Source organism: Macrobrachium nipponense, chromosome 10 (genome assembly GCF_015104395.2).
Source record: "Macrobrachium nipponense isolate FS-2020 chromosome 10, ASM1510439v2, whole genome shotgun sequence".
NCBI lineage: Eukaryota > Metazoa > Arthropoda > Malacostraca > Decapoda > Palaemonidae > Macrobrachium > Macrobrachium nipponense.
Window position 1 is genome coordinate 22,671,172 of NC_087204.1, and position 25,810 is coordinate 22,696,981.

General features: G+C 45.5%; 2 protein-coding genes across 2 annotated transcripts in view; both read left to right on the top strand.

Annotated features, from left to right (window-relative positions):
* The first annotated feature begins 220 nt into the window (after window positions 1-220).
* The window catches only part of LOC135223928 (uncharacterized), a 49,196-nt gene continuing 23,606 nt past the window's right edge, over window positions 221-25,810 (top strand). The window contains exon 1 of the mRNA XM_064262850.1: window positions 221-371. The gene's annotated coding sequence lies outside the window, so the exon portion shown is untranslated. The remainder of the gene's footprint in view (window positions 372-25,810) is intronic.
* LOC135223466 (cyclin-Y-like) overlaps window positions 508-25,810 on the top strand; it is a 124,543-nt gene continuing 99,240 nt past the window's right edge. The window contains exon 1 of the mRNA XM_064261886.1: window positions 508-832. The gene's annotated coding sequence lies outside the window, so the exon portion shown is untranslated. The remainder of the gene's footprint in view (window positions 833-25,810) is intronic.

Here is a 25,810-nt window from a genome sequence, read left to right on the forward strand (position 1 = left end):
CAGCTTCAAGCCTCAGATGACAACAATACCGTAAGCCAATCAGCGGGCGGATTCTCCTGCGTCCAGCTTTCCGTTCGAACGCCTTTAGACTTGGCTTCAGTTTTAAATCGTAGGTATTGCTATGTTGACGATGTTAGGAGTAAACATTTATATTTCTGGGTATTAATAAATCAAATTACAATTGACTTTATTCTATCGACCATGCACCGTGTTCATGAGTAGTCCTTGAATACTGCTTTTCGTTTCAACGGAAACGAACAAGTGATTAAAATTGCCTCCACGAACATGGCTGATAGGGAGAGCAACTTGTTTTGAAAGGACGATTTTGTACCGCAGTTAATTCCATTTTTGCCTTAAAATGTCTTGACCAGGTAAGTTAATGTCTCTAATTCGTTACTGAAGTTAACTGGGGAGGCCAGAAGGTCATTCACGGTATATAAATTACCGTCAACAAGTGGCCATGTAGGTTGTGACTCAAGTCTCCTTGAAGAAGCCCTATAAATGCTGCATTGGCTGAGGAGGGGACTTGACAGGAAGTACTTAGTCGAGCTCAGACATGTGGAGGTGTTATTTCTGCCCCTGGCACGTTGTGGCTGAGCAAAGAAGGCAGGAAGTACCTTGCTTGGCATCTTTGAGGCCTACCGTAACCTTGTCGGCCGCTCCGAGTAGTAGCCTAACCTACTACCTAAGCCCTTAACTCGGTAGGTAGCCCGAGATACACCGATGTGGGCACACCAGTGTTGGGCTAGCCTGACGATTATCCATTTCTGTCAGCTAAGAGAAACCAGTTTCTTTCAGTCGGAAAAAACTGCAGAAGATGAGATGTGACTGGGTGAGTATTGATGTGAAGGCTAAGCAGAGCCCATCAGCTCGGTTGCAAAAAGTACGTTAACCTTAGGCGAAGCTAATTTTTATTTGTAGATTGTTCAGTAGGTAGCCTATGCTGGTATAGGTTTAAACTGCTAGAACAAATAGTAAAACTGTCTAGCTACATGTAGGCTAGCCTGTTGTAAGCTAGCATTCCAGTGATGCTGGAATTCCTAGTTAGCCTATATTGTGTTTTATGCATTTCTAACTTATGATTTTGGTGCAGACAACTGGTTCTCATGTTTTTCTCCACCCTGTAGGCTCTATCTAATATTCATGGGGACACCAGAGGGAAGATGGGGTTTTTAGGTGGGGGGAAAACCAGAAACATGCAGCGTACTATGATGAAGGATAGAAACCAATCAATCACAACATAATAAAAGATAATGCTTGGTTTGCAAGCATGAAAATGCAGCAAGGACAATAACAGGGATGCCTTCAAACCCAACTTGCCCAACCTAAGGCATTGGTCCTTATCTGGTAGGTGTAATCTGACATATGAACGTAATGTAATTAAGAACTTTTAGTCCTTACCTGGATGAAGCCCCCAGTATGGGCACAACATTTGGTATTTCTATATAAGCATTCCGCATCGTTCGTCCCCACGAATACGAAAGCCACCTGGAATTGGGGCGTCAAATGTATTTCGCCGTGTTTAGTACGAGCCCCTGGGGGTTAATTACAGTCTTCCAAATAAATATTACTTGAAATTCTTGTTCAGGAGGTAAAACTGCATAGAAAAACCGCAACTGCCATAGTCTAGGTCGCCGCAGAATAGTAATATAGATCTACCGAGCAATTTACTGCATAGTTTAATGTATGACACTTACCTGGCAGGTATATATATAGCTATATTCTCTGTTCCACCTGGCAGAAATTTTCAAAACTCGCGGCAAACGCTAGTAACCTATTAGTAGTTCAGGCAACCACCACCCCGTTACCGTGGCGCTAGTGCTAGGAACCGTTCCCAATTGGGCCAGATTTTCTCTGCCAGCCGAACCGGCAACATTGTTGGTGGTTCCCTGCTAGGATTTTCATTCTCGTTGCTGACTTTTCATGGATCTTTGGTATTGTACTCGGAAACGTTAGCTTGGCATTCGCTTTGGATTGTTCTTTAAAGATGTCTGATACTGGAAGTATGTTTAGAGTTTGTGTAAAAGAGGGGTGGTAGGTAAGGTTGCCGAAAGCTTCGGTCCGACCTCATACCATTTGTAAGAAGTGTAGAGAGAATGTGTGTTATTCGGGAGAATAGGTGTTTTGGAATGTGAGAATTTATCAGAGAAGGAATGGAAGATATTTATGAAATATGTTGAAAGGCTTGAGAAAGATCGTGTAAGGAGATCTGTTTCTCGTAGTGAGAAGTCGAATTCTTCTAGCAAAAGGAAGTGAATGTATTTCCTCTCCAGCTCCTCCTACGTAGAATTGGTAGTTCCTTCTCCCCAGGTATCTCCTGCGCCCGCTGCTGTATCGGAGGAGGCGAACGATACACAGATTGTGAAGGTGTTCGCTGCCCTTGCGTCCATGGGCGACCAGATACAGCGACTTACGGATAAAGTTAGTGCTTTTGATGTCAGTGAAAGTGTAGTGGAGGGGGCGTCTGATCGTCTCTCTCGTGCTCCTAGACCTAGACCTCTGTCAAGCTCCCAGACCCAGGGAGAAGGCATGTCGACAGTCGAAGGGAGGCGAGAGAGGTTTTGTCGCGGTCAGGCGTCCCTTCGAACAGTCCTGTTGCAAGTTCCCAGGCTGTTGCAGTTCGCCGCAGAAAAGGCGTAACTGGGAAGTGTGCGTCCTCGGATGGTTCGACTTCCGAGCGGGAACGTCGGTATGCAGTTGTGTCTCGCCCCCTCAAGAGGACTTTCAGGACATCGACCGCTCTCGAGAGACATGCTCAAGATCGTGAGGCTTGGAGTAGTCCTGAGGTGTTGTCCTCCTCGGAAGACGGGGACGCAGTTCCGATCAAGAGGAAGAGGATTTTTTCGTGCTAAAGATGACTTAGTACGGCCTTCTCGTCCTTGGATTTCGATGAGAGACTCTCCTCCATCTTCTTGTTTTGTCTTCCCCTCGTCTCTCTCCGTCGGGTAGAGTACAAGATCGCTCTCCGTTACGTCGCAGTCCCCGCTCGTAATCCTCCTCCTTCGTCCTCTGCCATTCAGGAAGATAGTACGAAGGGTTTCTTAAGGGAAATGCAGTCTAAGCTGGCAGTTCTTGTGAAGTCTTGGGATGCGCCTGTGCAGGCATCTTCGAGGCGGAAGGACGATTTCCTTCCCGTTAAGTCTTCTAAGAGGGAAGACAAGGACGCGTTCGCTGAGGACGCAGGACGCACTGGCGCTACGAGGACAGGCGATCGCTTGGTTATTCAGGACGCAGAACGCAGGAAGAAGAAAATGGTTTCGGAGAAGCATGACGCAAACGTCAGGACTCGGGATCAATTGTGGACGCAAGACGCAGGCGACAGGAAGCAGATGTGTCTACAATGGACGCAGGACGCAGGCGGCAGGACATCGAGAGGCGGCAGGACGCCGATTCTTCGTTAGCCGCAGGACGCAGGCGGCAGGACGTTATTCCGTCAGCGAAGTGTCAACACGACAGTGATTTGCAAGACATTTCTTCAGCAGAAGAGGAATTGGAATTAGTTGAGGAAAAGAATACGGAACCTTCTTCAGATTACAAGATTCTGACTTCACGTCTTCTTTCTATTTTTGAAGGGGTAATTCAAACCGACAGCTCCTTTATCTCCCTTACGCATCCAGTTTTCCAAGACTAGGACTCCAAAGAAGTCCTCTTTCCTTAAGATGACTCTGTCAATTTCGGCGAAGAAGGCCCTTCAACGTGTGAATGACTGGATGAAGGATAAGAAAGAACGGAAAATACTCTTTTGCTTTTCCACCAGCTAAGTTAGCATCGAAGTCAGGAGTATGGTACGCTACTGGAGAAAGTCTAGGCCTGGGAGTACCTGCCTCCTCCCAGGGGGACTTCTCCAGTATAGTAGACAGCTCACGCAGACAGGCGTTACAGTCTGCTAAGGTCTGGTGGACTTCGTCCGAGTTTGACCATCTTTTTAAAGGGATTTGTTCCGATACGTAATACAAACCCTCGGTCCTTTAACAATAGGAAGGTAACTAGCGGCAGCTGGGACGGTCGTAAGCTTCGAACAAGGGGAGAACGGTAGTTAACTGCTTGTCCGATCGTGCGGGCGCCCGAGAGGTGAAGAATCACTTTTGCTTTCGGCCGCGGGTGTGAAGGACGTGTTCGTCATCGCTCTCTGCCCGCATTCATCGTCGTATGCTTTGTTATATTGTGTTTTTTTATTAATGGTTTGGTTTGACTTAAAGAAAATGAAACTGTAAGTACACTGTTTTCATTTTCATTACTTAATTATGAATCACATGGAGCTATCGCCGTAGTGACGGCGATTTCCGCTCTTTTCATGAATTGAACCCTTGAATTATGTCTCGGTGCCGAGGCGGGCGCACACTCGCGCCGAGTCATGTATTTTGGGCGAAAGTGTGTAATTGAAAGATGTAAGTACTCTTTTTCATTATATTTTTGCCCTGTGCGTTCGTTGCCGAGAGCTTGATTGCGCTCGGCAAGAGCCTCTTATTTTGTATGAATAGAATGCAATGAAAGTGGATTCGCAATGCAGTTTTCTTTTCATTTTCATTTATTAATTGCATCAAATTTAATTTTGGATCAATTTCCGCTCTTACCCGGGAATTAATCCTTACGATTTATTGCTGTGAAAGTGAAAATAGCAAGTGCAGTATTGTTCATTTTCATATATATTTATGATAGCATCATATTATTATGGATCAAGTTTCCGCTCTTACCGGGAATTGATTTTTCCCTCTTTTAAGTTCTATGAAGTGAATTGCAAGTGCAGTATTCTGTTTCATTTTCATATTACTTTTCACTGCTGTGCGGGGTAGGGGAAGCGAAGGTCTGCCAGGAAGTCGTCGGAAAGCTCTCCCGTGACTCCCTTGGTATCCGATTCTTCGTCTTCTTTCCTGCCCCCCGCTCAGCTTCCTCGTATTTTGTTTTTGGGGTCTTCCTTCCGTTCGTGGTGGGGCATGTCTCCCCCCCCGTGCGTGAGGGAACCCCTCTTACTAATCTGTCTGTGCTACCGCAGGTGCTACAGCCGTGGGAGACGACCTTGGACAGGTATGGACCACTGCGGCTGCAGGGCGTGCCTAGCATCCACGATCTGCTGCAGAGTCTTACCTTACCTTACAGACCTTACATCTTGTTCGGGTTGCCCCAGGTCCCTCAGTGTGAGGCACCTCTAATGTCTACCAGAGAGTTGCTAGTACATCTTCCGGTATATTTTGCATCTTCCAATCTTGGATGGTCTGGGATGCAGTTTAGATATTTGTCGAGCTTATTCTTAAACACATCTACGCTCACTCCTGATATATTCCTCAGATGAGCTGGCAACGCATTGAATAGACGCTGCATTATCGATGCTGGTGCGTAGTGGATTAATGTCCTGTGTGCTTTCCTTATTTTTCCTGGTATAGTTTTGGGCACTATTAATCTACCTCTGCTTGCTCTTTCTGATATTTTTAGTTCCATGATATTTTCTGCTATTCCTTCTATCTGTTTCCATGCCTGAATTATCATGTAGCGTTCTCTTCTCCTTTCTAGACTATATAATTTTAAGAATTGTAGTCTTTCCCAGTAGTCTAGGTCCTTAACTTCTTCTATTCTAGCTGTAAAGGACCTTTGTACACTCTCTATTTGTGCAATATCCTTTTGATAGTGTGGGTACCATATCATATTGCAATATTCAAGTGGACTACGAACAAATGTTTTATAAAGCATAATCATGTGTTCAGCTTTTCTTGTTTTGAAGTGCCGTAACAACATTCCCATTTTTGCTTTACATTTTGCCAACAGAGTTGCTATTTGATCATTGCATAACATGTTCCTATTCATCATCACACCAAGGTCTTTAACTGCTTCCTTATTTGTGATGGTCTCATTATTAGGTCCCTTATATGCATATAGCTTTCTTTCTCTGTCTCCATAATTTATTGATTCAAATTTATCAGAGTTAAATACCATCCTATTTACCTCTGCCCAATCATATACTTTGTTAAGGTCTCTTTGTAGAGCGTTCCTATCTTCATCACAAGTAATTTCTCTACTTATTCTTGTGTCATCTGCGAAACTACTCACTACCGAATCCTTAACATTATTGTCTATGTCTTCAATCATAATAACAAACAGTATTGCAGCTAACACCGTACCTTGCGGCACACCGGATATTACCGTGGCTTCATCCGATTTCTCGTCGTTTGCAATAACTATCTGTTTTCTGTTGTGTAAAAATTCTTTTAACCATCTTCCTACTTTATCCACGATATTGTGTTTTCTAATTTTCTTCGCCAATATATTATGGTCTACTTTATCAAAAGCTTTTGCAAAGTCTAAATAAACCACATCTGTTTCATTTCCGCTTTTCATATTTTTGAATATGTTTTCACGGTGGACTAACAGTTGGGTTTGTGTACTTTTTCCGGGTACGAAACAATGTTGTCCTTTATTAAACAAATTATTTTTTTATTAAATGTTTCATATATTTTTATTTTTTTCATTACCCTTTCATACACTTTCATAATATGTGATGTTAGACTCACAGGCCTATAATTACTTGCCTCTAGTCTTGATCCACTTTTGAAAGTAGGGGTCAATATATGCTAATTTGTTGCTCATCATATATCTTGCCTGTAATCTTTAACACTTTGTCTTAATAATATTGCAAGTGGCTTTGCGATAGAATGAACTACTTTCTTTAACAAAATAGCAGGAATTCCATCAGCTCCATTTTTAATTTCATTAATAGCCTGCACAATATCAGCTTCATTAATATCTATGTCAGCTAAATATTCACTATTTTCATCCCTTACTTCTATATCATTATCTTCATTATCTATTCTAGGGGTGAATTCTCTCTATATCGTTCTGCCAGTATGTTGCAAATTTCCTTTTTTTTCATTCGTTAATCTCCTTCAATTCTCAGAGGGCCTATTTCTATTCTTCTTTTATTCATCTTCTTCGCATATGAGTATAATAGTTTGGGGTTTTGCTTGATATTTAATAGGGTTTTTTCTTCCAAGTCCCGTTTTTCATTTTCTTTTGATTGTATAATCTTTTGTTCTGCATTTTCTATCTTACTTTTTAGTTCTATAACTTTCCATGCATTTTTTTCTTTTGCAAGACCTTTTTTCCACTTTCTGATTTTCTGGAACAAGATCCCTCTGTCTCTTGGTATGCATGAATGAATGTTTACTTTTCTTCTTCGGTATATATTTTCCACTATTATCTCCAATATTTTATATAATATCTCCGTATTTACCCTTATGTCATCACTTACGAAAATGTTATCCCAATCTTTGTTTAATTCTTCATTAATTTCTGACCATTTTATATTTTTACTGTAGAAGTTGTATTTTCCATATCCTTCCCACTTTTTCATTTCTTGCTTATCTCTATTTTCACTTGCTTTGGAATGGAAGAACTGTTAATTCTATGACATTATGGTCTGAAATACTCGCATTATAAACTATTATTTCTTTAACATAATTCATCTCGTTCACAAATACTAGGTCTAAAGTATTTTCCTTTCTTGTTGGCAGGTGATTTATTTGTTGAATGTTGTATTCTAGTAGCATATCTAATAGCTTTTCAAATTGCCTCTTATCTTCTGCACTACTATTACTCTCTTTTTTATATGTATAAGTACAACCACAATCTCCTATTCGTTCTTTCCATTCTACGAAAGGAAAGTTGAAGTCACCAGATAGGAGAATAGTCCAAGTCCTTGTGATTTCTACATATATCATCCAATTTTTCAATTATTAAGTCAAACTCTTTAGTATTATGAGGTCTATATATTACTATGTTCATCAATTTTTCAGATTCAAATTCTACCGCTATTAGTTCACATTCTGAGTTACTATATTTCTCATATATTTTTCTTTTTCCTTGTTTTTTTGTCTTTTCCCATATATTGCGGTTCCCCCTTGATTCCTATTTTTTCTATCTGATCTATAAGTTTTGGAACCCTTTTATTTGATCATCATTCCCAGTCTCTTGGGAATACCAGGTTTTCACTTATATTCATTATATCTATTTTCTTTTCATTTTGGGTTAGTTCTTCTAAGTACTCTATTTTTCTTTTTGAGTTACTCGTAACTAAACCCTGCGCATTCATCACTATGATGGTTTGCGTGTTTTCTCCTTCATTTATACTGATAGTAATAAGGATTTTCCCATGTCTTTCTTTCCTGTTCTGGTATGTTGTTCTTTTTTTCATTTCCAGAAATTCTGACATTAAAAAACCAACTTCCAATAATATTTGATCTTCCTTCATCATAATTATTAATTTGGTGTCTGAATCTGCAAATTTTCTCCGTTTCTGCAATATCATCTTGCATATAAATACAGTTATTATCTCTTGAGTAGAATTTCGGAGCTGATGCTTTGAAATTTTTTGCTGACAACCTCTGCATATCTCATTGGTGGTTTGCTTTTCTCTTTTACCTGATATTCTTGATTTCTCTCTTTTATTTGTTTCTTTCTTATTTTGGATTTTATTACTTGGGTGGTTATTTATTTGATTATGATCATGGCTACAGGGTGCATATATTTGCATTTTTTGTCGAACTTACATCCTTTTCCTCTTTTAGGTTTGTTTTTACATATTTTTGGATGCAGATCTCTGCAATCATCCCCATATCCATCTAAGTATGACATTTACCATATATTTCATAGTTTTGACATATCTTAGGATGTTTGTAGTAACATCTTTCTCCAAATCTGCAATTCCCTCTTTTCAAAAGGTTGCAGATTTTGTCTTTCTTGTCTATTTTTTCCTCTTTCCCGTCGTGTTGTATAGATCTGGGTAGAGCCTCTTCGGGATTTGCTTTTCTGTTGTCATATGTAATTTATTTCTTCGTAGGTATTGCTGCTTTATTGCCTCATATGTAGTATCAATGAGTATCTCTCGCATCCATACTTTTATCTTGTTCTTTGTTTTCCTTATTTTTTTCTGTCATTTCATTTTTGTTTACTTTTCTTCGTTTTCCTCTTCTTCTTTTTCTTCTTCTTCTTCCTCTTCCTCTTCTTCTTCATCCTCAACTATTTGTACATTCAATCTTGATTTAATAACATTGTCTATCCATGATAGACATGTTGAACAAAAAATTCTTGTATCTTTTCTCAAATCTTGTATTACCTCAGCACACTGTGGATGGGTCGGAATGTTGCATGCAGCACATTTTCTGATTAGGTTTTGTGGATTGACTATGCTATACCAAACCTTACACAGTTTGCATGCTTTTGGCATTCTAGCGAGGTCTGGGGCGGTGACCTTGGAGTGGTCTCCACTACAACCTTCACGGCCGCTTATGCTGCTTCCCCCCGCTGGTCTACACTCCCATGCTGTGTCGGTGACGCCGTCTGCCGCTTCTAGGGACGGTCGCCGCCGTACCGAGGAGGGGGGTATGCCACCGCCGCCTGTGTTTTCTTCATGTTGCCTGCCCCAGACTTCCGCTGTTCCAGCAGCTCGCCCCTGGACCGGCCGCCAGTACCACGCTGGCTGCCGATGATTCTACGAGGCGATGGCTGGGCCTGCCGTACCTGTCGCTGATGTGGTTTCCCGCTACTGGCTTGGCTGTCCCTCTGTGTTTACCGCTGCCGCTGTTCCTGCCGCTCCTGAGCTGGTTGCTGTTCCTGTCGCTCCTGGTTCCTGCGCCTGTCCATGCTGGTCCTGCCCATGGTGTGTCTTCCCCAGTCCCAGGTCCCCCATCCTTCCGGACAGGTGCAGTCGGGCCGTGTTGCTTCGGCAATAGGCCCGACTCCGGCCTGGATGGAGGACCTGACGACTGTCCTGCGTGAGCTGGACGAAGAAGAGGAAGGTGTCATTCTTCGTCTTCGTCTGTTGCTGCATCTTCCCCTTCGACTTCTAAGGCCCATAAGCCGAAGAAGAAGAAGGCTGCCTCCCCCCCTAAGAAGTCTCCTTCGGGAACTTCTAAGGGCCCGTCCCACCTCGGTGGGATGGGGATGGGGGGGTTCCTTCTGCTGGTCCTCCTGCTCCTTCGGGAGCGGGGCCTGTCTCCCCTTCCGTAAGGAAGAGATAGACGGGGACCAGAGGAGTATCGGTTAGCTCTGGTACTTCCTCGCCTGGTGCTAGCGGCGATGCCGCTACGCCAGTTCCGGCTCGGTCTCTCGTTCGCGGGAGATCCCGAGTGTACGCTCTCCCTCGGGAGACCGTGCAGCCAAAGTTTCGGTGCCAGAGTTCGCTCGGCGCCAAGACCACGGCACGGAGCAGAAGGCTGGCGAGAACCACTCAGGTGACTCTCGCCAGGCCAGCAGCCGGCTCTCGCAGCGACCAGCTGGTAACCCCGGGCGGGTTTTGTTATTCCCCCTAAGAAGACTCCTTCGGGAACTTCGAAGGGCTCGTCACATTCCGGTGTGACGGGGGGGTTCTTCTGCTGGTCCTCTGTTCCTTCGGGAACGGGGCCCGTCTACCCTTCTGAGAAGAAGAAGAAGACGGGGGACCAAGGGTGTGCTGGATACCGCTGGTACACCCTCGGCCTGGTCTTGGCAGCTCTGCTGCTAAGCCAGGTACCGGCTCGGTTTCTCGTCCGCGAGAAGTTCCGAGTGTACGATCTCCTTCGGGTGACCGTGCAGCCAAAGTTAAGACGCCTGAGTTCGCTCAGCGTCATGACCGAGGCACGGAGCAGAAGACTGTCGAGAGCCGCTCAGGTGACTCTCGCCAGGCCAGCGGCCGCTCTCAACAGCGACCAGCCGGTACAATAGGCGTGGACGTGACGGTCTATGACCGGCCACGGGTTGAGGCTGGGAAGAGGTCCCCAGGTCCCCTCGACCGACGGTACCAGCCTCGGCTAGGTACCAGCGGTTTGACGTGCCGCGAGGACGCTCACCGGTCTCACGGCGAAAGCGAGCTCTGCAGGTCACCTGACCGCCGCTCCCACAGGGACCGGGCGGATTATGGTGACCTAGCAGGCAAGCTCGTATGACGCACGGGACCGGGGTCGAACGTGCTCAGTCGAGCCGCTCGCCCACAGGTGGAGCGGCACGGCCAGGCCTGCAGATCGATCCCCACCGCGGGTTGGTGATCGGCTGCAGCCCCCCACGTACGCTGGTCCTGCCAGCGAGCGGGGGGGGGAGCGTCATGTCTGTCTCTCCACTACCTTCAACTTCCTCGGGCTACACCGGGAAGAGCGAGGTAGCTAGGAGTGATCGTGAGAGGTGCGCCGCTCACGATCCGTCACGACGCCGCACCGTGCCACGTATGGTCTTAGGACCAAACCAGGACGTACGCGCAAGTGATTGGAGGCGACCGTCAGGGGGAGAGGGGGTAGCGTCAGTTCTGTCTCTCCGATACCTTCAACTTCCTCGGCATACGCCAGGAAGAGCGAGGGTATATAGGAGTGATCGTGAGAGATGCGCCGCTCACGATCCCGTCACGACGCCGCACGTGCCAGGTTGGTCTTAGGACCAACCAGGACGTAGCGCAAGTGATTGGAGGCAACCGTCAGGGATCTGTTGCTGGTCTTTCTTCTGAAGGAGGAGGGTCCTGGGAGCTGCTCTTGTTGGAGGGACTGGACGGTCCTACTCCTCAAGACGCTGTAAACTTCCGAGATTCAGAGTAACTTTACCCAGGTTATTGCACTGATTCGTCAGCACAACGACCGGGGGGAAGGATCGCCGCTCCCACCAGCAGAGCCCATGTCTCTGCTCGAGTCGTTTTGGGGCCCGAGAGGGAACCCAAACCGACGGTGGGTATTGCCGCGATCGGAGCTTGCCGATTCTGTCTTGAACCAGTCTCTCTCGTCTCCGACAAGAAGGCTCTCTCAGTTCTGGCCGGTCGATCAAGCTACTTCCACCTCCTCTACTGCGACAGCGCGTTTCTACGTGTCTTCGGACACCGTATTTAAATAACTCCTTCGGTCCTCCTGAGAAGTTTCGACCTCGACGAGGACTGGAATGAGTCGGAGGACGGTATCGGCTCTCTCCTGTCAGGTGTCGATCAGCCCCACCCAGACGACGTTCACAGTGGCGGCAGACCCTTACCTACAGTGAGAGTTCGTAACCCTCCTCGGGAAAACATTTTCTCCTGACGATACGTTTTCCCAGACTCTGAGAGGCCTCGCGCAAGGCGATGGCTGCTCCTACTCTTCTCCAACTGCTATTCCACTGTGAAGGCGAGCGGAGTCCAATTCCAATCCTCCCCCAATTCCCTCTCTCCTTACGGCTACGAGGGAAAGGGAAGGATCCTACAGAGATTTCTCTGTAGGATCCCACGTTGGGGACTGCGCTACCAGGGGGGGGACCTTCGGGTCCTACCTGACGTAAAGCCCCGGTCGTTGAGGAGGGATCCTGCCCCATTCTCGATTTCTACGGGAATCGAGAGGACCACCAGCCGATAATCGTTTGACGCAATTCGGTGGGGGTTTCGCAGACTGCTTAGAATTCTACGGAATTTCTAGCGCATTCAGAGTGTTAGAGTTTCTTACGATCTCCAAACACTTAGGCGAGACCACGGTCCAAAGTGAGCGAGACGAGAATCCCCGATATGTTACACGATAATCGGGAACCTCGCCTATGCTCGAATCCTGGAATTTCTAGCATTAGGAAGAAGACTGCTGCTGAAAGAAGACTATCTCACAGTAGGCGACCAACCTGGAATAGAGAAGAACGGACGGGAATATCCAGTTTGGCTGGAACTATCGTCTTAGTATTCTGTTCACCATTGAAGCTTCCTTCGAGGAAGACTTCTCCTTCACTCTTTTCAATAGAGAACGAAGGTGGTCGATCTCCAATCCTTATTTTGTTTTCTTGAAGGAAAGAATTTAGGATGGAGATCGTTGTTCAGAATCCTACAAATATACTACGTATATTAACCTCGCGACATGATTCTGCTAAGCAGTTGAATGGTCCGAGGGGTAGGCACATATCCTGGTTATTCTACGGATTGCGACTTAGACGAAAAAGTATTCTAATTGAACTGCAACCCGGGTTGCCTGCAACCTACCCAGGAGTTTCCCAGTTTCAATTTTATATACTTATGGTGTTGTCACAACAACACCATTTAAGCTTTTATATTTACCGAAATTCGTTTCGCTTAAATATAATTGCCTCGAGCATATCTTTTATGCTCGGTGGTTTCTAGCCGAACGCATTCCTTCGTGGAAAGGATTACTTGGCAACTCAGGATGACGAGTCAGCGACAGCTACTGCATATTTGAATTGCCCGAGGCATTTCAGTATCAGCTGCCGCTTTGAGATAGACGGTTGTTTATGTCTTTCTCACCTGCTTTGATTGAATAACAACCGTATCTCTGCCCAACAATCACGGACTTAAGTCTCTGATTAACGGGGATTCTCGCATACATGAATGACCATCTACGCTGTGAAACGCTAGTATTCATCGTCTTCGGTATTGCGAGAATTTTAAACAGAGATATCTATTCGACTCTCATCTTTCTGTTTACCGCACGGTAACAGAATTCTGTAATAGTCTCTTGCTGCATCGTATCCCGATAATGCGAATGATTTTTTGCGGAATCTGAGTTTGTCCTCAAAAATATCTGTATTCGGAGGTGTACAATTGTTCATTGTTCACCCCGGATTAGCAGATGTATTGAAAGACATAGCCTACTCCCACACCTGCCAGCTCTACTTCCAAACGTTCAGCCCATGAGAAGCAGTTCTTCAAGCGGCTCTCCCTGTGTTTCATTAACTGAAGAACGCCCCGCTTTCATTGCACAACGGACAGCAATGAAATGGCGGTTAGCGTTTCAGTCATTTGTAAGCACAGGTTTAGAATCTTGAGATTCCTTCTCTCGATTCAGCTGGAAGACGTAGGTTGCATTCATTGCCTACCTTCGTCTTCAACGTCACATAGTGTTGTTTCTCCTTAAGCTGAGATTCAACGTCTATGAGATTTTCTTGCCATCAGGGACCTCGTCTTTTGAAGGCAATTGACTTTCGCCTTTTGAGCTTATGCATTAAGAGAATCATCGCGCCGCCGTCCGTCCGGCATCGGTGACTAACAAATATTTTATTTGTTTGGTCTCTCAGCATAACTCTTTAAAGGGCGAAGGTCACGTGACTTACCCGGATGCTTGGACAACTTGCCTCTACTGATTCCGAACCAGTCAGTCGGCAGCTGTCAGAGCGCCCGAGTCAGTTACGAACTATGCTGTGGACTTAGTTCGGTTGTTCCAGAGCAATCATTACTTCGTCTTAATAGCTTGTCAGTATGAGTACTGTACATAACCAAAGTCGAGAAGAGGGATAGGTCATACGACTATTCCCTTCTTTTCGTCTTAGGTAACTGCATGACTTCTCTTGAGAAGTCAAGCACAAAGGGATGGGGATTTGTGACGCTCGATTTCGTACCGATCTTCGTAGCGAAGACTCAGAACCCTTCGGTAACTGACGATTGGTTCGAGTCCTTCACAATACCCTCCCTAATGGCTTCACCGCCTCCGATACGAAGGCTATGCTGCTTTGTCCTGTGAAGGTGCGACGGAGCTGTCTGAAGAAACTCGACACCCAGGATGAGTGTGGACGCCTCTTCATCATTCTCTCGCGTTCCGCAAGAACTTCTCCGTGGCGCAGGTGATGAAGGCAGGCGCCTGGTCCAACCGGACCGCATGCACCTCCTTCTACCTTCAGGATATTGCCCACAGTTCCTTGGATCTTTTTCCTTTGGGAACCGTGGTGGTTGCTCAACACGTTGTGTAGTTAAACCCAGACCCTCGCAGGCTGAACAGCATCGAGTCCTGGTGTGGACCGTAAGAATGGATGAGGAATGAGAGTGTGACTGGCTCCTCTTCCCATCTTTTTCTTCCCTCTACCTTTGGTAGAGGGACACGGTCGTCACCCTGCTGGGTAAGGACGAGATGCAGGTGAGCTACTCAATAGAGCACCATCCTATCCCTTTCAGTAGGGATAGGAGTAAATATCCACCACTTCCTCCAACAAGGGGGAGGAAGTGGATGCCAAATTGAGACAAACCCATCATTTTATGATTGTCTCTTGCAAACAGGAACAAGTTCTTGCTTGCTGGTACGAAGATATACGCTTGCCTCTCTCTTAGTACTTGGCCCAGAGGTCTGACCATTGATCCTGCGGTGCACACCCCGATCAATCGGACAGAGGTTTGGATCCCTCCCTTGCTCTTACGACCAGGGAGGCACTCCAGGGTTGGACGAATACCAGTCTGTTCACCAAAAGACTCAGATTCCTCCCACCAAGAAGTGAGTCTTCCTATTGTTAAAGGACCGAGGGTTTTGTATTACGTATCGGAACAAATGACAATTTGTCGAAAATTGCATTTTTCCTAACTATACAAACCTGAGGTCCTTTACATATAGTCCCACCTCATGCCACCCCTCACTCTGCCCCCCAGATGCTGAAGCCTTGCCGAGGATGGGGGGCTTAGGGTTCAGCAGCTGGGCCCTGATGCCTGGTGGGAACTACTTTCTTGCTGGGCCTTGGTGCCCAGCTGTTGATCCAACTAAATGAGTCAGCCCTTTTCCTTTTACTAAAACTTTTCTTCCTTCTGCTTCCTCCTTCTATAAGGGGGGGGGGGGGGGGGGGGGCACGGATTTTATGTTGATGACTTGGATTGGTTTTGGACATGATTTGGACTTGTTCATTGGATTTGATGGAGGGTGAGGATGGTTGGCATGCCCCTCACCCGTAGAACTCGAGTACCTAACGCGGTCGAGCGAGGGAAAGTTTAGATGTCAAACCCTGCTCTTAGTGCTGGTCTGATCTCGACGGACATCATGACGCCTTAAGCACTGAGGGTGGGGTGTATATCTGGGTGGTACCCCTAGGGCAGCCCTGTATGGGATAACACTGTCCTCTAAATGTGGCTCCATGGTGGGTGGGGGGCTACCTGGACGAATCGTAAATTCTACGTCTTATGGAGACATTAAAACCTTCTGTTGACGACTTAGGCAAGGATAAGGACAAGGAAAATTCTGTTAATTCCTCCATTGTGACTTTGGAGCCTTTTTCAAAGGACCTCCTTGTTACAAACATTTTATATGTGAACCAGTCCCTTTAGACTGGAATTATGAAACTGTATTTAATGAATTTTGCAAATTGGTAAAGTAAAAGAAGTAAGGAATAGACTAGGCAAAATTATGGTGGGTTTTTGAATTTTGGGTATTTTTCAATAACGAATCTGAAGCTCACAGAGCCTACAGAGAGTTCAGATCAGATTCATTGAGGGTTGGACTCGCAGAGGCAAAAGAGGTCCCTAGGCATCTTGAGATTTATAGACCACCAAGTGAAATTTAAAGAAATAATAGTAAAATTAGTAAAACCTCCAGATCACCAGACCCAGCTAAGTGGTTAATTATCCACAACTCATGGTGAGAGGCAACCTCTTCAAAGTGAAGAGGTTGGTAAGCCAGAAGATCGGCAATGTTGGGAGTCCTGAATTAACTCGCTTTGGGCGTAATAGTTTTCTTAGTTCATGTGAAGACCAGATATTCAATCGATAATGCTTCTAAATTTGAAGCTTGATCCTGAGGGTATGATAAAACAGGTAAAACCTCACTATAATTTTAGTTATGCGAAGGGTGTTATATTTAATGAAGATCTACATGAAATGGATGAGGAGGAAATTTTGGAAATGTGTCCGGATGTGGTTTGGAAGGTTTTTAAAGTGCCCCGCTCATCGATGCTTATTTTAACATTTACAAGTTCATCTCTGCCATTTGAAATTATTCTTGATAGTGAAATGATGAAAGTTCGTCCTTATAGACCGAGAGTGCTCCAGTGCTTTAAATGTTTTGGTTTTGGACACTCCTCTAACATTTGCACCAGAAATAAACTCTGTGAATCATGTGGCCAGCCTGAGCACGAGGAATGTTCTGGACCAGTAGTTTTGCGTAAACTGTAAGGGTGAACATCGAGCCCGTGATAGAAATGTAGTGCATTCAAGAAAGAACAAGATGCATTACTAAAATCTCTTGACGAACACATCAGTGTGGGACAGGCCAAAAAGCTGTTGGGCAGGAAAAACCTATTCGGATGCCTTGAAGGCACATCAATTGAATACTGCTGCTTCTGGTGCCCTTTCTGGTGGGCTCCCCACCCCGGTGCCCTGCTGGTGGGGCTTTCCACACCCCCTCTAGTGGGGTACCCCGTGCCCCCCCTGTTGGGGCCTCCCGTGCCCCCCCTGGTGGGGCCTCCCGAGCCCCCCCTGGTGGGGCTTCCCATGCCCCCCCTGGTGGGGCTTCTCATGGGCCCCCTGTTGGGGTTTCCCATGTTGCAGAGACTCTGGTCAAGCCAGGGGACCCTGTTGGTTCAAGGGTTCAAGCCAGGTCTCAATATGTTGACGACTTCTCTCTGTCAGGGACATTGCCTGACATTGAGCCCTCACCTGATCTTGACATTTACAGTGCACCGTGGAGATGACGGTGAGGAGATAGAGGCCCTCTTTATTCGTCAGAAGAGGGCCCTTTCTCTCTTCGCACCTCATTCACGGTCACTCAGCAATCATAGAAAAAACAAAAGTAAAAACTGAAAGGGCAAGTGAAAGCCCATCTTCTAAAAGATCTGAATACCTAGATCTAGGTCAAATAGTACAGGTCAAACTGAAAGATCTCTCTCACCAGGACACAGATTCCTAAATTAGTAGGGAATTTTAAGATGCCTTCCTCTAAATAATGGCTCTCATGCAGTGGAACATCCGTGGCTTTATACCAAATAGAGAGCAAGTTCGGGTTCTGTTTAGGGATCATGATCTATCTGCAATGTGTCTTCAGGAGACAAAGTTGGGAGAGCACACTCCCAACTTGGGTTTTAATTATTCATTCCATAGGTCTCCACCCCTGATAGGTGTACGTGCTCAGGGAGGCACAGGCATCATAGTCCGCAAGTCTGTAATCATAGGGTTGTTCATTGAACACTGTGTTGCAGGCTTGTGCAGTTCAAGTTTTCAATCAAAATAACATGGATCACTATTTGTTTCTTTATACCTAGATCCATCATTAGAAAGTAGATTACAGGATGCACAGGGTAATCCTCGTCAGCTAGAATTAAACGATCTTCAGACATTGATAGACCAGCTTCCTAAACCTTCATTTTGATGGGGGATTTTAATGCCAAGCACACCTCTGGGGGAGAGCCAAACTGCGACCGTGGGGTTTAATAATAGAACAGCTGCTCGACTAAATGACATCACTTTGATGAATGATGGTTCCCCTACAAGACATGATGTTTTTCATAATACTGACTCAGCCATTGACCTCACTATCTGCTCTTCGTCCTTGAGGTTAGATTACCAGTGGGTAGTAGACCAGAATGATCATGGCAGTGATCATTGGCCCATTCACTTAAAGTTTATGAAAAATATTCCATCTCCATGTTTACCAAAATGGAAGGTAGGGGAGGCTGACTGGGGATTATTCAAAAATCTACTGAAGTTGATCAAGATATAAAAGATTTTCAGAGCCCAACATCCGCTTACGAGTATTTAATCAGTATATTGCTGTGCGGTGCCATGCTGTCTATTCCTCGAACTTCTGGTAAGCCTCGTCGTCCTCTAGTACCTTGGTGGTGTGATGCATGCGCCTTGAGCCGAAAGATAACTAGAACTTGCTACAAGAGATATTCGAGATAATCCTTGCTTGGTAAATCAAATTATCTATAAAAGAGCTCTTGCTAAGCAAAGAAAATATTTAAGCAGGCAAAGAGGGAATCGTTTATCAGATATATAAGTGAATTAAAATATGATTCCCCTATGTCGTTTGTCTGGAACAGAATCCGAAAGCTGCAAGGGAAATTTTCTCCATCTCCCTTGCCTATTTTGAAAATTGATGGCTTCTTCATATCTGATTCTGGAGAAGTTGCAGAAACCTTTGGTAGGCATTTCTCCAATATATCTAGTGCCCTACATTACTCTCCTGCTTTCAGGAATATTAGGGATGGTACCACGGTTGTTCCTGCTGTAAGTTTAAATTCAGAGTCGTATAATCTCCCTTTCACCATGAAAGAATAGGATCATGCAATCTCGTTATCTTCCCCAACATCTCTTGGGGAAGATGATATACTGTACTCAATGATTTTTAATTTGCCTAGAAGTAGTACAAAACAATTTCTTTTAGACATTTTAAACAGTTTTGGCTTTCAGGAACTTCACCAGAGTCTTGGAAGATATCGATTATTGTACCTGTTTTAAAACCTTTTAAAGATTCCTTCCTTCCTAAGAACTATAGGCCAATTGCTCTAACCAGTTGGTGTTAGCAAGATTTATGAGAGGATGGTCAATGCTCGACTTGTGTGGTATTTGGATTCAAAGAATCTTTTATCTAATTGGCAGTTTTGGCTTTAGGAAAAATAGAAGTCCACTCTTCTGACCCTTGATGTTCCTTACTCGGGAGATACAGAATGCTTTTGCTGTGCAAAACCAGACTTGCAGTGTTCTTTGACCTAGAAAAAGCCTACGACACGACCTGGCGAGGGGGTATCCTTTTGCAACTTGTAGAGTGGGGTGTGGGTTGGGTAATAATTTATTCTATTGTCTGAAAGATTTTATTTTTTTGTCAGAACGTTACCTGAAAGTAAGAGTGGGGCTCTTACATTTCTTCTGCTTTTACCCTCAGGAAGAAGGGTTACCTCAGGGAAGCGTTCTTAGTCCAACACTCTTTAATGTAGCTGTCAACGGTCTACTAGAACAAGTTCCTGTCGGGGTGCATGGTCTGGCCTTTGCTGATGATTATGCAATAATCTGTAGTAATCCACAGCTGTTGAGCTTGTCAAATGATCCAGACTGCTATTAATGCTTCAACATCATGGGCCAGTGCTAAAGGGTTCAAATTTTTCACCAGAAAAAAAACCAAAGCTATACGATTTTGTCGATTACGAAGAAGTGGAAGAGATCCCTACGTTGTTTTTAAACGATTCGATTTACCTTATGAAGATAGCATTAAGTATCTAGGTGTTACATTTGATAAGAAATTAACTTTTACTCAACATGTTAATGAAGTTGTATGTAACGTGAAACTTCGACTTAATATTCTTAAAGTTGTATCTAATTTTAACTGGGGGGCAGATCGATTACCCTTTTGAGGATGTACCAGGTGTTATGCCTAAGCAAAATTGATTATGGTTGCCAAGTTTATGGTTGTGCGTGCAAGACAACACTGCAGAAATAGATGTTGTCCATAATATGGCTTTACGTATTTGTACGGGAGCCTATAGAACTTCACCAGTAGAAAAGCCTATATTTTTATTGTAGTGTCTTACCGAACAATTATAGAGCCGTGATTTCCACGAGCGGCAGGATACTAAATTTCAAATTTAGCGCGTCGGCGTCGCCAACACTGGTGGTGATGACGTTCATCTCCCTCCACCTCGCGGGGAGAACCAGGTACAACTGCCCAGGTGAATCCAATTCTTTTCCTGCCGGCGTCCGGTGAACATCGGTGGTCGGTGCGGTTGGATGACTTTGCTTCGCTTTTTTTTCTGGTGGAAGTGATCTTCGGAATTGGTGAAGTACTCTTTTTTGGCGTTGTTGTTATTTTGCTTTTTATTTAGGCGTTGCCATGTCGGATTCTAGTCCGTCGGGAGTTAGGTTTTTGCATCTCAGGATGTAAAACTAGATTATCCAAGTTAGAATATGATTCTCACACTAAATGTGTTAAGTGTAGGGGACAGGTTTGTTCAGCAGATCGAACATGTAACGAGTGTAGTGATTGGACTGATTCTCAATGGAAGTTTTTAGTTCATACTCGGAGAATTAGCTAAAGACAGAATTAGAAAAAGCAGCGCTTAGGTAAAGTAGACTTAGCTCTGCTTCGTCTTGCGATGCATCTGTCCTTCTGTTTCTCCTCAATAAATTGTTATGTCTCCTTTAACTGACACCTCCTATTCCTCCTACTAATCCCACTTCTCCGGCTTCCCGTGTAGTTTCTTCCGACACCATTGCCAGTCTGGAATCGAGGTTAGATCAGAAATTTTCGGTACTAGCGAATACGGTTTTTGCAACTTGGTAATCGTTAAGACGTTTTTTGGAGAAAGCGGCCTCAGGTAAGAGTGTAGTTGAGGGTGCGCCTGTCTGTCCTGACACGGCTCCTAGACAAAGGTCACTGTCCAGCTCCCCCGCACCGGGGAGAAGACATACCGGAAGTCCAAGGGAGTCGATCGGGATTTGCCCACAGACAGGCGCCTCTTGTTGAGCCTGTTGCGCCTCAACAGGGCTCGGTTAAGCGTTGGAAAGGTGTTGCGGTCAGACGCCTTTCGAATGATTCAAGCGATTTCGTCTCCGGTCGCGCGGCGCTCTTGGCGAGATTCGCCCGTTTCGCGTCCCTTAAAAAGAGGCGTTCAGGCGCCGATTCTTCGCCTCCTCCAGTCAAGCGGTATAAGGAGCCTGAGAGTAGGGTTGCGCCGCGGCCGTTAGCGGCTCGTTCGTCGCCTCAATCTGTGCCTTTTTCGGCTCCATCTACTAGTAGAGATTGTGGTTTTAGCGCTGTAGCTAGCAGTTTCTAAGGGTGTTTCTTTAGGCGCTTTTTCGTCTGTTACGCCTGATGCGCCTGTTTCGCCTCGAATTTCGGCGGCTCCGAGCGAGGCGCAAGTAGTTTTTTTTTCCGCCTCCTGCTGAACATTTAGGCTCTTCCAAGCCTTCGTTAACTGTTTTTGATTCGTCTCTGGCGCCTTTGCGCAAGCAGTTAGAGATGTTAACCAACTGGATGAATGAGTCCAAGGGTGGTTCGAACCTTCAGATCCGGTTGTAGTTCCGTCTACTTCTTCGGCGGTATCGGAGACTGAAGAAGAAGTAGAGGAGGAGGATTCACATCACCTCTCGTGTTATTCACGTCTCCTTAGATTTCTTCTGGTATCTTATCCAGATTATTTTGAGAAAGCGGTCTCCGCGCTCCCAACTTCGACTTTTTTGATGAGGAGGAAAACTTCAGACCCTCTCTCCAAAACTTGTTCTATCTAAAGCGGTTAGACATTCGTTGAAAGAGACGAGAAATGGATGTCTATGAAAAGAGACTTAGGGAAGGCTCTTTTTGCTTACCCTCCCTCTAAGTTGCTTCGTAAGAGGTATAGGTTTTATGTAACTGGGGAAGCTCCTTCTCTGGAGTTTCTGCCTCCTCCCAGGAGACTTCTCCAGTTTAATCGACTCCTCTAGAAGATCTGCTTTCGCCGCAGCGAAAGTTTTCTTTACAGCGCCTGAGTTGGACCACGTTGTAAAGAATCAATTTAAACTTTTGGAAGTCTTTAGCTTCCTTGATTGGACTATTGGCGCTTTAGCGGCCAAGATCGAAGACTGTCCTTCTCTTTCCCAGGAGTTAGCGGAGGATTGGATTGGTGTTCTGTCCTGTGGCGGACAAATCCATTAGGGATGGATGTGATGAGTTAGCTTCGCTCATCGCCTTTGGTACCCTTAAGAAAAGGCAACTTTGTGCTCCTTTGCTTCTAAAAGGGTTACGTCCCAACAGAAGTCTGCTCTCTTGTTTGCTCCTTTTGTGAAAGATAACCTCTTTCCAGACGATGTAGTGTTGTCAATTTCGTCTGCGCTAGATAAGAAATCTACTTCGGATTTACTGGCACAGTCTACTAAGAGACCTAAAGCTCCTGTGGAGACTGTTCCTTCGGTTTCTCTGGCCCATGCCCAAGCGCCTTTTCGAGGGAGAAAACCCAAGAAGCTTCTTTCGGCCGAAAACGAATTTGCGACCTCAGTTCTAAGGCCTCGGCCAAGGTAACAAACCTTCCAAATGAAAGCTCGTTCTTCATGCACCAGTGGGAGCCAGGCTGGCTCTGTTTTGGGAGGAATGGAAAACAGAGGAGCAGAAGCCTGGGTAGTGCAAGTACTCAAGTTCGGCTATCGTATTCCTCTCGTTTCACCTCCCTCGCTCTCACCTGTGCCAATTCCATTCCAGGCATACTCTCCGGGCTCAGACAAATTTCTGGCGCTAGCCGCAGAAGTGGAAGCGCTTGTTCTCAAAGAAGCGATAGAACAGATAGAAGGGGATTTTCCTCCAGGCTTTTACAATCGCCTTTTGTAGTTCCCAAGTCATCAGGGGGCTGGAGGCCGGTTTTGGATGTGAGCGCCCTGAACTTGCATGTCCAGAAAAACAAATTTCATATGGAGACCACTCGGTCGGTTCTGGAGTCCATCAGACAGAGGGGGATTGGATGGTCCTCTCTGGACATGCAAGACGCTTATTTTCACATTCCGATACATCGCGAATCTCGGAAGTACCTGAGGTTCATGTTCGAAGGCAAGGTGTTTCAATTTCGGGTCGCTTTGCTTCGGACTAGCGACCGCTCCTCAAGTTTTCACCAGGGTTCTATCACCCCGATAGGAAGCTGGCTACACATATTAGGAGTAAGAATCTCCCTCTATCTGGACGATTGGCTTCTCCGGTCGGAATCAGAGAGTCGGCGCATGAAGGACCTTGGAACAACTCTGGATCTTGCCAGAAAGTTAGGAATTTCTGGTCAACAAACAGAAGTCCCAGTTTGGTTCCATCTCAGAGCATCCTTTATTTGGGGATGATTCTGAATGCTCAAGTTTTTCGGGCTTTTCTGTCCCCGAAGAGGGTTCAAGGCTGTCTGGAGACAGTTCAGGAGTTCTTGGACAAAAAGGTAAGTTTCTGCCAATCAGTGGATGAGGTCCTGGGCAAATTGACGTCAGTGGAGAAATTTGTGACGTTGGGAAGACTGCACATGAGACCTCTGCAGTTTTTCCTGAGAGCCTCTTGGTGCAGGAAGACACAACCAGACTCGATTACCTTTCTGTCACAGATCAAATAAAGAGGACCTAAGGTGGTGGCTCTCTCGAGCAAGGTTGGAAGAAGGGTTAGATTTACGACCCATCCTCCCGAACCTACAGTTCTTTTCCGACGCATCGGACACAGGTTGGGGAGCCCTACTGGGAAATCAACGGACTTCAGGAGCTTGGTCGGAGAAGGAGAAGAAGTTCCACATAAATGTAAAGGAACTGTTAGCAATTTTCTTAGGGCTCAGACAGTTTCGGAGCTTAGTAGAAGGCCGAGTAGTGGCAGTGCATTCCGACAACTCCACGGCTCTCTCGTACGTGCGGAAACAGGGGGGACTCAGTCGTCTCTCTGTACGAAGTAGCCAAGGATCTCCTCCTGTGGTCAAACGAAAGCGAAGGTTCAGCTAGTCCCGAGATTTGTTCCGGGAAAGATGAACGTCCTGGCGGACGAGTTAAGTCGTCAACAGCAAGTGTTACCTCTGGAGTGGACTTTGGACAACAAGATTTGTCAGAAACTTTGGCGCCTTTGGGGACGACCGTCAATAGACCTGTTCGCGACATCGAGGAACAACCGTCTTCCTCTCTTTTGTTCTCCAGTCCAGATCCTCTAGCTTGGTCGGTGGACGCAATGCTGTTGGATTGGTCGGGTCTGGAAGCTTATGCATTCCCTCCGTTCGGTCTAATAAGAGAGGTGCTGAACAAGTTCATGTCGCACAGCAATGTAACGCTAACGTTAATCGCTCCCTTTTTTGGCCCAGGAAAGAGTGGTTCCCGGACCTTCTCCAGTTGTTAGTAGCTTCCCCAGACTTCTTCCCTCCAGAGAAGTGGCTTCTCAAACAACCTCACTTCAAGAGGTTCCACCAAAACTTGTCCGCTCTAGCTCTGACAGGGTTCAGACTGTCCGGAATCTTGTCAGAGCGAAAGGATTTTTCAAGAAGAGCTGGCAGAAGCTATCGCTCGTTGTAGGAGAGAGTCTTCTAACAAACTCTATCAAGGGAAGTGGAGAATCTTCAGAGAGTGGTGTAGAAGTGCTAAAGTCTCTACTTCTGAGACCTCTTTAACAGAAATAGCAGATTTTCTTCTATTTCTTAGGAACTCTAAGAAACTGGCTCCTTCGACGATCAGAGGATATAGAGCCATGCTCTCTTCGGTTTTTCGACATCGAGGTTTGGATATTTCCTCCAATTCAGATCTGTCGGACCTCATTAGGTCTTTTGAAACCACTAAGCTCCCGCAAGATACAGTGGCTTGGAACTTAGATGTGGTGCTTAAGTTCTCATGGGGCCACCGTTTGAGCCTTTGAAGTCGGCTTCACTCAGGAACTTGACTAGAAGGCACTCTTTTCTTATTGCACTAGCGTCTGCTAAGCGTGTCAGCGAATTGCACGCTATAGACAAAAGAGTCGGTTTCTCTCAGGCAATGCTGTATTTTCGGTATCTTTGACCTTTCTAGCCAAAATGAGAATCCTTCTAATCCTTGGCCGAGGAGTTTTGTGGTAAGGAACTTATCTGATTTGGTTGGACATGAGGAGGAAGAAAGGCTCTTATGTCCAGTGCAGGGCTATTAAGCAGTATCTGTTTGCCACTAAGGTATCAGAGGACAATCAATTCTAAGCTCTGGCCTCGGTTCAAAATCCCTCTCGTCCTCTTCTAAGAATGCTATATCGTTCTTTTATTAGAGAGCTTATCAGGGAAGCTCACTCGCAGTCCGAGAACGCAATCTTTCCGTTCTGAGAGTTAAAGCTCACGAGGTTAGAGCAGTGGCAACTTCTTTAGCATTCAGAAAGAATTTATCTTTAGCTTCGATTCTTCAGAGCAACGTTCTGGAGATCGAATTCGGTTTTTGCGAGTCATTATCTCAAAGAGATAGAAACGGTTTTCGAGAATTGTAAAACGTTAGGTCCGGTGGCGGTTCTGGCATGGTGTTGGGAGAAACGGCACAGGGGTCGTCACCTCTATGCTAACTTTTCACCTTGAATAGGTTGTCGAGTTCAAGGGAAGTGGGGGTACTGAGTACCTGGGATACTCACCAGTCTGTTAGGTCAGATTTTACAATGGTTGGGTCATATGTTTTTAAATCTGGTGTTGGTGACAAATGTTTTGTATGATTGAATTTCTGGTCTTAGCCCAGGGCAAAGGGCAATCTTGTTGTTACTAT